Raw genomic sequence first — 13,409 nt, 5'->3', positions numbered from 1 at the left:
GTGTTTCTTCCAGTCCAGCGTTTCTCATGATGTACTCTGCATATAAGTTAAATAAACAGGGTGACAATATACAAGAAGCTCACAAATAACAGCTGCTTATAAACATGTATTGAATGACTGACAACTGATCAGGTTGTACCTCCCATCTTTCTTTACTAATTTCATCCTGCCCTCCCCCATCCATTTGGTTACCCCCAGTTGTCAGTCCTGAACTTTCAGGCTGCTCAGATGTCTCAGTCACAGAGAAAGTTGATCTGATTGCTTAATCCCCACTACTCTGTTTATGGACCTAAGAGTGGGGTGCTGGAACAGTTTACAATGGTTTATAAGAGCCAATTGTGTGCATCTCTTTTTAATTCTGCATTCAGTGACAGCAGGTTGGTAGCTTGAAAGCAGCCATGGTGGGAATACTTATACCAGAAGAACTGGCAAATGCTGCAGTTCAAATCAGGGCCTTCTTCTTTTCTTAAGAGCCATTTGTTAAACCTTTACCAGTATAACCACTGATGACATAATGTGTTCACATTACTCCCCACCTGTCCTGCTCACCCTCTTTTCTAAGAGAATTCTAGACCAGGCTTAATTCAAGGAATGACTACCAAGAAAGACTTAAGAGCTATACATTTATAAAGTAAACACTTCTTCCCACTCTCTTGTTTAGGCTCTTTCACAGATTTCACTGTTACATGCTTTCAGGCTTTACTTCTGCTCTTAACTGTGCACTTCATAGCTTGCCAAAAAAGGCTAAATCAAATTAGAGTATTTTAGGGATTTTAGCTAACTTTTTTATATCAGTTTAAAGAGAATGAAAAGACTGCCTCATGCAGAAGCACTGCCCAGTCCTCATACTGTACCAGATTTGGTGCTTAAAATTGACATTACTTCACATATATATGAACAGATAAGCATATGCCTATATATATATATATATATAATTCAACCTTCTGTACTTCTGAGACTGAAACCCCATAGAATTCCATAGGAAGTTTCCTATTTCCAGGCCTAATGATTCTGTAGCACAGATTCAGGATTTTAGGTCAATCATATAATTCAACCTTCTGTACTTCTGAGACTGAAACCCCATAGAATTCCATAGGAAGTTTCCTGTTTCCAGGCCTAGCGATTCTGTAGCACAGATTCAGGATTTTAGGTCAATCAGAGAAATGAGAGATTATCTGATACAGGTTCTCAACCTGACTATACACTAGCATCACCTGGGAAACTTGAAAAAGCAATGACTCTTTAGGCCCCACCCCAAACAAATTCAGTCAAAATCTCCTGGGTTGGAATAAGGCATTTCTAGTTTTAGAAGCTTCCCAGGTGACTCTAAGGTGTCACTCTAAGGTGTCACAACTCCTCACTTTCCAGAAGAGAAACCCAAGCTCCGGGGCACCTGAGTGAAGGCAGAACTTGTTGAAGACTCAGGTCTCTTCAATGTTCACACCACAGAGCCTTCACAGTCATGCTCCAGACCTCAGGACTTCCTCACTCCTGTTTCATAAGCCCTCAAACATGCTGGTCCTACTAAGTTGCTGCAGTCATGTCCGACTGACTCTGTGCAACCCCACAGATGGCAGCCAACCAGCCTCCCCCGTCCCTGGGATTCTTCAGGCAAGAACACTGGAGTGGGTTGCCATTTCCTTCTCCAATGCATGAAAGGGAAAAGGGAAAGTGAAGTCACTCAGTTGTGTCCGACTCTTCACGACCCCATGGACTGCAGCCTACCAGACTCCTCCATCCATGGGATTTTCCAGGCAAGAGTATTGGAGTGGGTCGCCAGTGCCTTCTCTGCCTCAAACATGAGCCACAGAAATAATGAAGGTTTTTCTGTGGCTGGAATCTCATAAGAGACAGGATTCTTATAAGGCATGATTTTATCCATAAGTCTAATTGATCCCTGATCTTTAGCAAATTATTTCTTTACATTGCCCTAGCATTCAGTATTTTCTAAAAAATAAAGGGAGAATCCTTATGATAAGATATAGAAATGCAAATTCTATAAAGACAGGAACCACTGTGTCTAATCTTTATCAAGCATGGGGCCTGATTGAGGGTCACATGACCATTAATCAGTCTATAAGTGTTCAATGCTTTGTCTAGATGATTGGTCATAGGATAATGCGGTGGACACGGAAGTCCTATTTACTGAGTTCAAATCCTGGTTCCACTATTGACCAACCTGAGACCTTGAGTAAGCTATTTAACCACTCTGTGCCTCAGTTTTAAAAAATTAAAGTATTTTTAAAGTTGCTGTGCAAATGACAGAGGTAATGTATAGAGTGAGCTTAGCATATTGGCTGGTGCAAAACCTCTCAACAATTAGTTATTATTGTTTTGTTGTATGAGCCTGTCTCTTCACTTGAATCCTGCTGGGAGAGGAGAGGAGACATTTGAGTGATGAGGGACCAGGAACTGTCAGCCTTTGAGTATCCTGACCTGAAGTCTCTGCCTTCACCTCAAGGGTTATCGGTAGCTAAGAGGAAGAAGCTACACTGCACCCCAGGGATACACCCAAGGGCAACACACCAGAGAAAGCCTGGAGCAGTGGGTTCTGGGTGGGCACCTTCTTCCTCTTGCAGTGAATATCATTGATTCATTTTGTTTCTTAACTTTTTATTTTATATTGGAGTGTTGTTGATCAACGATGTTGTGTTGGTTTCAGGTGTACAGCAAAGTGATTCAGTTATACATATACATGAAGCTATTCTTTTTCAAATTCTTATCCCGTGTAGGTTGTTGCATAATTCTGAATAGAGTTCCCTGTGCTACACAGTAGGTCCTTGTTGGTTATCCATTTTAAGTATAGCAGTGTGGGGCTTCCATTTTGGTCCAATGGTAAAGAATCTGCCTTGAAACGTAGGGGACCCCAGTTCAAGCCCTAGTCCAGGAAGATCCCACATGCCAAGGAGCAATTAAACCCATGTGCCACAACTACTGAGCCCATCTGCTGCAACTACTGAAGCCTGAATGCCTAGAGCCTGTGCTCTGCAGCGAGAGAAGCCACCCTGCAATGAGAAGCCCACACAATACAACAAAGAGTAGCCCCACTCACTGCAACTAGAGAAAGCTTGTGTGCAGCAACAAAGACCCACCACAGCCAAAAAAAAATTAATAAATCTTTAAAATATATATATACACTAGTGTGCACATGTCATTTTAAAATAAGGCTATTTTGTTAGCTCTGAATTACATTTTTTAAAGTACACAATTCTAACATGGTTAATCATTAGAAAATTTGTTAGCCTGTAAAAATACGTTCTATAGAAAACCTTTCTGAAACACTAGTATCACCTGCATTACTCTTACTAATTGAGATATAATTGATGTGTAACTTTACAGTAGTTTCAGGTATACAAAATAATGATGCAATATTTGTGAATACTGGGAAATGATCCATCAGTATATATAGTTTCACATTTTTTTCTTGTAATGAGAATTTTTAAGTTTTATTTTCTTAGCAACTCTCAAATAAACAATCTAGTATTACTGAGCATACTGTACATTAGGTATTGATTCTGGGGGGCAGCAGCCCCACTAAGCCTTCTCTCGTCCCTCTAACTGAGCACTGGACTGCAGGGCAGAGCTGTGAACCCAAGCAGTGTGGGTACAATCCCAGCTCAGCACCTGATCACCACCTCCTCCTCCTCCAGGACTATTTCTCAGCTAGAGTTTGCGTTTCACCCCGCATCCCAGTTCAGCCTGTCCCAGACAGGAGATGCTATCAGAAACCTGTCTCCATTCATAACACTGACATGGCTTCTGCTCTTCAGATCAGATTTTAATGAAAACTCCCATGAGATCAAAGCAGAGCTGAGGAAGGAACAGAGAATGATAAACGTCCTAGAGCAAAATGAGATACATTTCCAACATGGTTGGGCAGCAGTTTCCCTTTTAGACATTTTATGAATGACATTGGCAAAAATGTCAAAAGTCTTTGTCTGAGTTTCAAATATTAGCATGGGAATATTTTCTTTGGTCATTATCAGAAGCAGAAATGCATTCCCACTTAGGGCCTCTTGTGGAATCTAATGTTCAACTAGAGCATTTTTCTAAAACTGATTTTAAGGTTATGGGATGAGGAAGTTGACACAAAGAAGCAGGCAGAGAGATCAAAATGTAGTTGGACAGGGCTTTCAGGATCTCATTAGATGAAAGTCTGAATTTACAAAATCCATCAGTATGCAGATATTTACTTTTCCGAAGGATTCATTATCCACCCAGGCAGGGCAGAATGCAAGTGTGTGAGTGTACATATGTAAATATTTTCTTTTCTTACTTTCCCCACCAGTTAGTGCTGTACCAGACTTTTTGGTTCTCCTTAATATATGCCTTCCCATCCCTGTTCTCAGCAATTTATTTCCCCAAACCTGATAACCTAAGGAAATCAGGAAATCTTCAAACATTTCAAAAGAAACAGCCCCTCCCAGCTCAGAATAATCAGTTTGTCTATCCTGATAATATGCTTAAACTGGTGAGATGGCATCTTACCTTCACTGATTATTCAGAGTTTGCTATAGAATTTTTATTAGAGGCACACCTTCATATTACTTACAACAAAATCTACTTGTACAAAACATTTCATAAACATGAAATTTGGAGCAGAAATTCCTAAGATAAGAGCCAACCCCAAACCTTAACTTTAGTAAAGAAATCAAGCATAACAAAATGAAGAAAATCCTTCCAAGTTCACAAGAAAATTTCTCCAGTTAGAAGCAAGGCTGGAATTAGAACCCAGGATCCCAATTCATGATTGCTTATAAATAAACACATGCACGCATACATAAGATAGTTATTAAACAATTACTAAATGCCAAGCACTATGCAATATACTAGAACAAACAAATCAAAAGGGTACACACCTGCCTTCATGTGTGGTAGGAAAATAGATCTACAAGTATAAACTCAAATGGTATGAAAAAATAACAGGGCACTTGTCCTGGTATGGGGATGTCAAGGATGACTACCCCACTGAAATGGCATTTGAGCTGAAATCTAAGAGCCAGATGAGGAGTTACTAAGATGAACAGGTGTGGCCTGGCGGAGGAGGAGAAGTTTCCAGGTGGAAGGGACGACAAATGCAAAGATCCTAAGTATTTTCCAGTATACAGTTGAACAATGTATGGGTAGAGGGAAGGAGGGGAAGAGGGAATGGGGCACAGATTCCTGCTCTGCACAATCGAAAATCAGCCCTCCATATTTGAGGATCCACAGCCAACATGGATAAAGCTGACTTTAGACTGTGTAATGCTGTGTGTGCGTGCATGTCTGTTAAAGTCACTTCAGTCATGTCCAGCTCTTTGCAACCCTAGGACTGCAGCCCATCAGGCTTCTCTTTCCATGGGATTCACCAGGCAAAAGTACTGGAGTGGGTTGCTGTGCCTTCCTCCATGGGATCTTCCTGACCCAGGGATTGAACCCACGTCTCTTATGTCTTCTGCTTTGACAGGGAAGGGGGTGGATTCTTTACCACTTGTACCACCTGGAAAGCCTGTAGTGCTGTAGTTCATATTTATTGAAAAAAATATATATAAGTGGATCCGTGCATATTGCTCAAGAATTAAGGAATATTAGTACTTCTTGACCAATGAATTGTAAAAAATGCATTTTTTTTCCCTAGCCATCTTGTTTTTAATCTTTCCTTTGATTTAGGTAGATCAAATTTAATAATATGGGCTTCCCTGATGTCTCAGATGGTAAAGAATCTGCCTGCAATGCAGAAGATCTGCATTCAATCCCTGGGTCAGGAACATCCCCTGGAGAAAGGAATGGCAACCCACTCCAGTATTCTTGCCTGGACAATTTCATGGACAGGAGCCTGGAAGGCTACAGTCCATGGGGTCACAAAGAGTTTAACACGACTGAGCAACTAACACACACATTCTAAACTTATCAAAGCATTGGTTTTCAGTCTTTCATATTTTTTCAGAAGTGAAAAAGATTCATCTTACTCCATGTCTCTTGATTATCACCTCAGTTCAGTTCAGTTCAGTCGCTTAGTCATGTCCAATTCTTTGTGACCCCATGAACCACAGCACACCAGGCCTCCCTGTCCATTACCAACTCCTGGAGTTTACCCAAACTCATGTCCATTGAGTCAGTGAAGCCATCTAACCATCTCATCCTGTCATCCCCTTCTCCTCCTGCCTTCAATCTTTCCCAACATCAGGGTCTTTTCAAATGAGTCAGCTCTTCACATCAGCTGGCCAAAATAGTGGAGTTTCAGCTTCAACATCAGTCCTTCCAATGAACACCCAGGACTGATCTCCTTTAGGATGGACTGGTTGGATCTCCTTGCAGTCCAAGGGACTCTCAAGAGTCTTCTCCAACACCACAGTTCAAAGCATCAATTCTTCAGTGCTCAGCTTTCTTCATAGTCCAACTCTCACATCCATACATGACCACTGGAAAAACCATAGCCTTGACTAGATGGACCTTTGTTGACAAAGTAATGTCTCTGCTTTTGAATATGCTATCTAGGTTGGTCATAACTTTCCTTCCAAGGAGTAAGCGTCTTTTAATTTCATGGCTGCAGTCACCATCTACAGTGATTTTGGAGCCCCCCAAAACAAAGTCAGCCACTGTTTCCACTGTTTTCCCATCTATTTGCCATGAAGGGATGGGACCAGATGCCATGATCTTCGTTTTCTGAATGTTGGGCTTTAAGCCAACTTTTTCACTTTCCTCTTTCACTTTCATCAAGAGGCTCTTTAGTTCTTCTTCACTTTCTGCCAAAAGGGTGGTGTCATCTGCATATCTGAGGTTATTGATATTTCTCCCGGCAATCTTGATTCCAGCTTGTGCTTCATCCAGCCCAGCGTTTCTCATGATATATTCTGCATATAAGTTAAATAAGCAGGGTGACAATATACAGCCTTGACGTACTCCTTTTCCTATATGGAACCAGCCTGTGGTTCCATGTCCAGTTCCAACTGTTGCTTCCTGACCTGCATACAGGTTTCTCAATCGATTTTCACCTAATTCCCATTAAATTCAATTCCTTACTTATACTTTCTTTTTCCTGAAATAAAAGGAAAAGAGTATAACTCTGGAAGCATAGAGATCATGATGCCAGATGGGAAATACGAGCTTTACAATTACTAGGAAGACTTCAATATCTTGGTTTCATCTTATTTTTTTAAATTTTATTTTATTTTTAAACTTTACAATATTGTATTGGTTCTGCCATATATCGAACTAAATCCGCCACAGGCATACATGTGTTCCCTATCCTGAATCCTCCTCCTTCCTCCCTCCCCATACCATCCTCTTAAAAGCAAGGAAATCTGAACCACATAAGTGAGCTCTGCTTATAGAAGGAGATGGGAAAGAGTAATGAGGAAAGGGGGCACCAGGGAAGTAACGCTGTTAGGACTGAAAATGGTTTTCAGTCATTCTTCTATTTGTAACTTGCTGCAAACCGATTTGAGTGCCTCTCATGTCTGCTCTTTCCATCTTCTCTTAACAACTCAACCCATTGCACATTCTAAACTACACAGTCTAGAGCAATTAGAAATTGTAATGAGACATCAGATACAAAAGAGAGAGTCTACACATCAACTTGATCCATAGATATGGAGTTCCACTTGTCATTCCAAATGGGGAGAACAAAGGGAATTGGAGCTGTGACAGATAGTTGACAACTTCTTGTCTTGGGAGGGGGAAGTATGGGCAGTCTATGGCCATATGGATTTATTATCTCGTATTTTTCTGTGCTTCTGAGTTTGCATTATACATAGGATCTTGAATTTTTTAAGACAAGCTAAATATCCATGGGGTATTATGATTCATGTGGGTATTAACTATTACAGTTGCAAAAGATATAAAGCATTCTTTAGGGATCTTTCTAGTCCGAGTGTTCAAAATGCATATAACAGTACATTTTGAAATTGTGTATGATATAGGCTACCTGGGAACATTGGTTTAGGAAATTCTGAACCCATAAGAATATTAGACCACAGGGACAATGTACAGATGAGTCACACAAAAGACAGTGATGTAATCATGCAATTAGTCCACAGAGATGATCTTATAGAATGAATCTAGCTGAAGGAATTCTGTAACTCCAAGATTCTCAGTCACTAACTCCAAAATGATTAAGCCATATGGCCCATTGCATACTACTTCACCAGTATTCTTTAGTTTTCTCTTGTCTCAGTCCTTACATTAATATGTCTGCAGATATCTATCTGTCAGCCTCTCATCTCCAGCACAGAAGCCTGGAGTTAGCTTTTTCCATTCCCCATCATTAATCATCTGTACACAATCCATCACCACGTCTGTTTGTTTCTTCCTTCCACTAATCTTTTGCTTTAGTTCTGTGAGGTTCTTTACAACTTCATGCCCTCATCACCTCAGCTGGAATACTGCAGTCATCTAGCTAGTCTATGACTAACCAACTCCTTTTCTGTGTTTAAAGTGTTCTTCATTGTGTGAATCTCAATGGGAGGTTGTGATAATGTGATTTATACTAAGAAATATATTTGGTCCTTGTCCGCATTTCTAACATAGAGCTTCTAAAACCCAAGGAATTTCTTAAGTGATGAGAGCAAATAAAGGTGTCTTTTGTTATGTTAATGAGGTGACTTTTGGAAAACCCCTAGGTAACCAAAGGTTGCTAGGGAACCCAGCCACATGTTTAGGAGGTGGGAACTTCCATTTCCTCTCTTGCTCTCCACTTCTCCACCCCTCCCCAACCCCTTTGACCTCTAGGGAGAGGGGGAAAAGCTGGAGGTTGAATCAATTGTCAATGGCCAACAATTTAATCAATTGTGCCTCTGTACTGAAGCCTTCATAAATACCCAAAAGGGTGGGGGTTCAGAGAGCTTCTAGGTTAGAAAGCTCAGAGAGGGTGTGGAAGCTTCACACCCTTCCCCTGAGCCTTACCCTATGCATCTCTTCCATCTGATTATTCCTGAGTTATACCCCTTCATAGTAAACTGGTATTGTAGTAAGTAAAACATTTCTTTGTGTTCTGTGAGCCACTTGAGCAAATTAACTGAACCTAAGAAAGCTCTCATAGGAGCCTCTGCTCCATAGCCAGCTGGTCAGAAGCACAGGTGATAACTGGGACTTTGCACTGGCATCCAAATGGAAGACAGTCTTGTGGGACTGAGCTCTTAACCTGTGCAATCTGGTGCTTTGGGGTAGATAGTGTCAGAATGCAGTAGACACCCAGCTGGTCTGAAGAACTGCTTTGGGGTGTGTGGGAACTCCTCAGTCCCCTGACCCACCCCTACCTGTTGGAAATGGGTTCAGAATCATGATAGGCAGAGACTACTTCCTTCCATAGAAACCAAAAAGGGTAGATGAGTTGTCTCTCAGTCTCTCTTGCAGCTAGAGCAGAGGTGCCTGCACCTGGGCTTGGCCAATCAGAGGTATCCATCCCAGACATTAAATCTGGGGCTATAATGCACAGGAATGGAAACAGTTGAAAAATCCCTTTCTGCAGTGGCAGTGGGTGTCTTCAGGGCCATCCAGAAGCCCTTAGTGTGCTGAGTCAGCCAAGCCATGGTACTCAGTGTTTAGCACCTGTGCTAACAGTGTCCTCCCCTGATCAGGTTGGTGGGGGTGTTAGACAGTGGTTCTTGCTGCATAGCTCCCTTCAGTTCTGCTCTGTTCCTCATCCTGATTCCCTAAATTTCACAGCATTTTGGTGAGTTATACAATAATCCACTTGAAAAATTCCTATCATGCTTAATTAAGATAGCAAGAATTAGTCTCCATTCTGAGACTCTTCAACGATTGTCCAGTCTCTATATCTGCCCCTACCCTCAAGCTATCACTCATACACTGCCAAACTGTTTTTAAAACTTCACCTTTATCATGTCATTTCTTAATAAATGCTTAAGAAGGTAAAATGGACTCTACATGCCTAAGAAAGTCCAAAGAATTCCACATGAAGCCTAACTCCTCAGCTTGGTGATTAACATTCAGAATAATTCAGCCTCTCAATCTAAAGAAACTGCCATTTTCTCTCATGTCTGTCCAGTAGTTTTCCCCAAAAAATTTTTATGAGGTCCATAGAAATAAATAAATTTTAAGAACCAATACACACAGACACAATTGAAACAAATGCTTCATAAAAAAATACTTCATGCAATGAACTCTGATGTTTTCTATTCTTTTCTCTCTCCCTTTTTCTTTTTTACTTGAAAAAATGCTGGCTGACACTCATCAGATTGATTTGGAAAACAGAGGCTTAGCCTTACTTGCAGTTTTCTGGCCATCCACACTCTGTTACCAGTTTATAACATGGGTAGGAAGTACATAAAGGAATTCCCTCAAAACCTTCCCTTAATCCCACTTTTCCTATTAGGGTTTCTCATATTTAAACAAACCTTGTAGAAAAAAAACAAAAACCGAAATTGACTTCATGACAAAGAAGGCTATTAAAAAAATATCATTCTCAGGGCTACTATGTAATACCATACTTGAATATGTAATTAAATCAAGTATTAAAAACTTTTCTTTCCAAATTTTTATGATTTTGCATAATACTATTAAAGAAGATTTTTATTCCATACTCACAAAGATATTTTTTGCCTAGAATTGGTCTCCTGGAAAAGTAATGCATTGGATCAAAGGTTAAGGCACTAGCTACCCTGATTTATTGATATTTGATCCAGGATGTTTCTCTGCATAAACTCTGATCAAATACCTGCATAACAAATTATTGCTGGCATTTTTCAGATGAATGAGGTAGACTTAGACCAGCAAACTGATTAGATGCAAATGATTAGGAAAAGTCAAGTCTACAAGGGTGAGCATGAGCTGTTACGCCCATTACCTGTCCACAGGGTGGACAGGTTTCAATGAGCTGTTAAAACTGCAAATGTCTCTTGATAAAAATGAGACTGAGGGTGGGGGCTGGAGTCTGGAAACAGAGGTAGGTGGAGACTGGCAGACTGAACAATTCAGGGCTGGTGGTGGCACATCTGAGTCCCTGCCCCAGGGACATCCTCTCCCAGCTGCTGCCCTTTCACAGCTTACCACTCCCTTCCACTGGGTTTCTTGTGTCAGTGTATTTAGTCCTTATGGTTGATGGCCTGTAGCCTTTGTGCTTTGTAGCCCATTATAACAATCTGTTAACCTTCTTGAATATCTACTACATAGCAGATATGCTCCCTTGAGGTTAGAACTACATACTGAAGTAGAAAGGAAAGAATTTTTTTTTTTCTTCTTTCAGTTAATTCCACAGTGGCTCATCTTCAGACACAGCCCTGTATTCATCCATCTTTGTGGGCTGGAAAACTAGCCATATGGAGTCAGACACACAGAGCAGATTCTCCCTGCAAGAGCTTGGGGAGCATAAATAATGACCTTCTCTCCCTTTCTCCCGTTAGCCGAAATCTCTTAGACTCCTGGCTATTTCCAATCACTCTGGAGTTTGCTGCAGCTCTCTGCTTCACAGCTTCCTTTCTTTACATTAAAAGAAGCACAGAAGAGTTGCCCAAATAAAACCAAATCAGAAACTCCTTGGTAAACAGGAAAATGTATCCTGATGGTTTCATTTCTGCTCTTTCTACCTACCCCTCCCAGTCCATCCTCATAACTCTCTTCAGACTCATGCTTTTGTTATAGCAAAAAGCCGCTGGTATTGGGGAGACCAGCATTTATTTACTTTTTCTTTGTCTAATCCGTGGGGAAACCTTTGCCTTTCTCTGCACTACCATTTGAGGATAGTGGTAAAGTAAGGGAAGTTGACTAATAAATCTTGGGAAAAAACTCTAGAAATTGGAAACAGTTAATGACAAATATTCCTAATGCTGCCCTCCTCTCAGACAGTGGGAGGTAATACCTAATAGAGGTTAAGAACACAGTCAGATGATTCAGGTTTAAATCCCACTCTGCCTCAACTCCTTTTCTGACCTTGATACATTACTTAACCTCTCAAAGCATGGGTTTCTGTCTTTGCACTCTGCTGCTGCTGCTGCTAAGTCGCTTCAGTTGTGTCCGACTCTGGGCGACCCCGTAGATGGCAGTTATGCTATTATCCCCTGCGGGGACAAAGGTGAGAGCTCTACCCTCCAGAAGCTTCTTGCACTGAAATGGAAAGAGTACTCAGCTGCATGCTGACTTCCCTGTTATCCCAGTGTTTCACCAACTGTGGATGCTGTGAGCATCAAGTGCCTGGCGAGAGTGTGGGAACAGAGGTCAAGTGCTTTCCTTAACATGATTTAGGACCTGGAGGACACCTTTCCCTCCATGGTTCATCTAGTCTTTAAAGACAAATGGCACCCCTGGCCTTCCAGGTTGGTTGATTTCCTGGTGATATGACACCAACCTGAAGTTTCAAAGCAGAGCCTTTCCTTGTCAAGAACATACATGGCACACAGCTGGCATCCTGTTCAGAAGCAGTGGCCCATGTGCTGAAAATGGATGCTTCTGGCTACACATGAATGGATTTCATTTGGCAGCAAAATTTCTCTTTTCAAAGTGAAAGAGACCTTCCTTCCTTCCTTTCTTCTCTCCTTCCCTTCCTTCTTTCCTTCCCTTCTTCTCTTTGCCCGTTTGCTGCCAGAAATCACTGAATTATTTGGGACATCTTTCTTTATTTCTATGTAAGAATTGCTGGTATCAGCTAGATATTATGGCTTCTTGCAAAATGTCTAGTGTGTCTAATTAGATCATGGTATTGTTGACAACTCGTAAGTCCATTTTTTTTTTTTTTTTTTTTTTAGTAATCTGGAGGACATCAGAGTGGACTAAAACAATTTCCCCATCTGCAAAAGATTTCACAGACAAATAGTACTTAAGCTGAAAAATCCCTTGATATATTTGCCAGTAGACCAATTTTCCTCACTGGTGGAGGGAGGTTTATAACTGGAATCCTTTGTGCATTGTGGAAGGCAAACACACATGCATTTTACATGAGCAAATTCTAAACCAGCCAGCCATGATTTTTTTTTTTTCCAATTACACTTTCTTCAAAATAACCTCCTTTAGAACCAGTTCTCAAAGGTTTTCTCCCCGTGATTGTAAGTTGCTCTTGGAGCCCTGGAAAGGGTGCAAAGAGAAAACTGAGTGTCAAAGGTTTTCACATAACCACAGTTATTTCTTGCTTTGGAAGCTGCCTATTTTTGTTGTCTCTAGAGAGAGAATTGCAGAAGATTTTTACCTCTGTCTCAAAATTGATTACGTGTTTTTAGGATTACCAAGTTCAGACTTTAAAAAAGCCTCTCAACAAAAAAAAAAAACCACAAAAATAACACTTATCATCCTTTCTATGCATATCAGCGAATCTGCTCAGCGCATTTGTGCCTGCTTGAGGTAACACAGCACATTGCATGTTGGCATTTTCTGTGAAATGCTACAAACTTAAAAGTAATAGTGGGAGGATACTGTGAGGACAGCTGTGTTTAGGCAAATTGATTCAAGGCTTTCCTCTATAAATTAGCTAGACCTTTAGG

This window comes from Bos indicus x Bos taurus, chromosome 10, assembly GCF_003369695.1.
Source record: "Bos indicus x Bos taurus breed Angus x Brahman F1 hybrid chromosome 10, Bos_hybrid_MaternalHap_v2.0, whole genome shotgun sequence".
NCBI lineage: Eukaryota > Metazoa > Chordata > Mammalia > Artiodactyla > Bovidae > Bos > Bos indicus x Bos taurus.
This window is presented reverse-complemented; position numbering follows the sequence as displayed.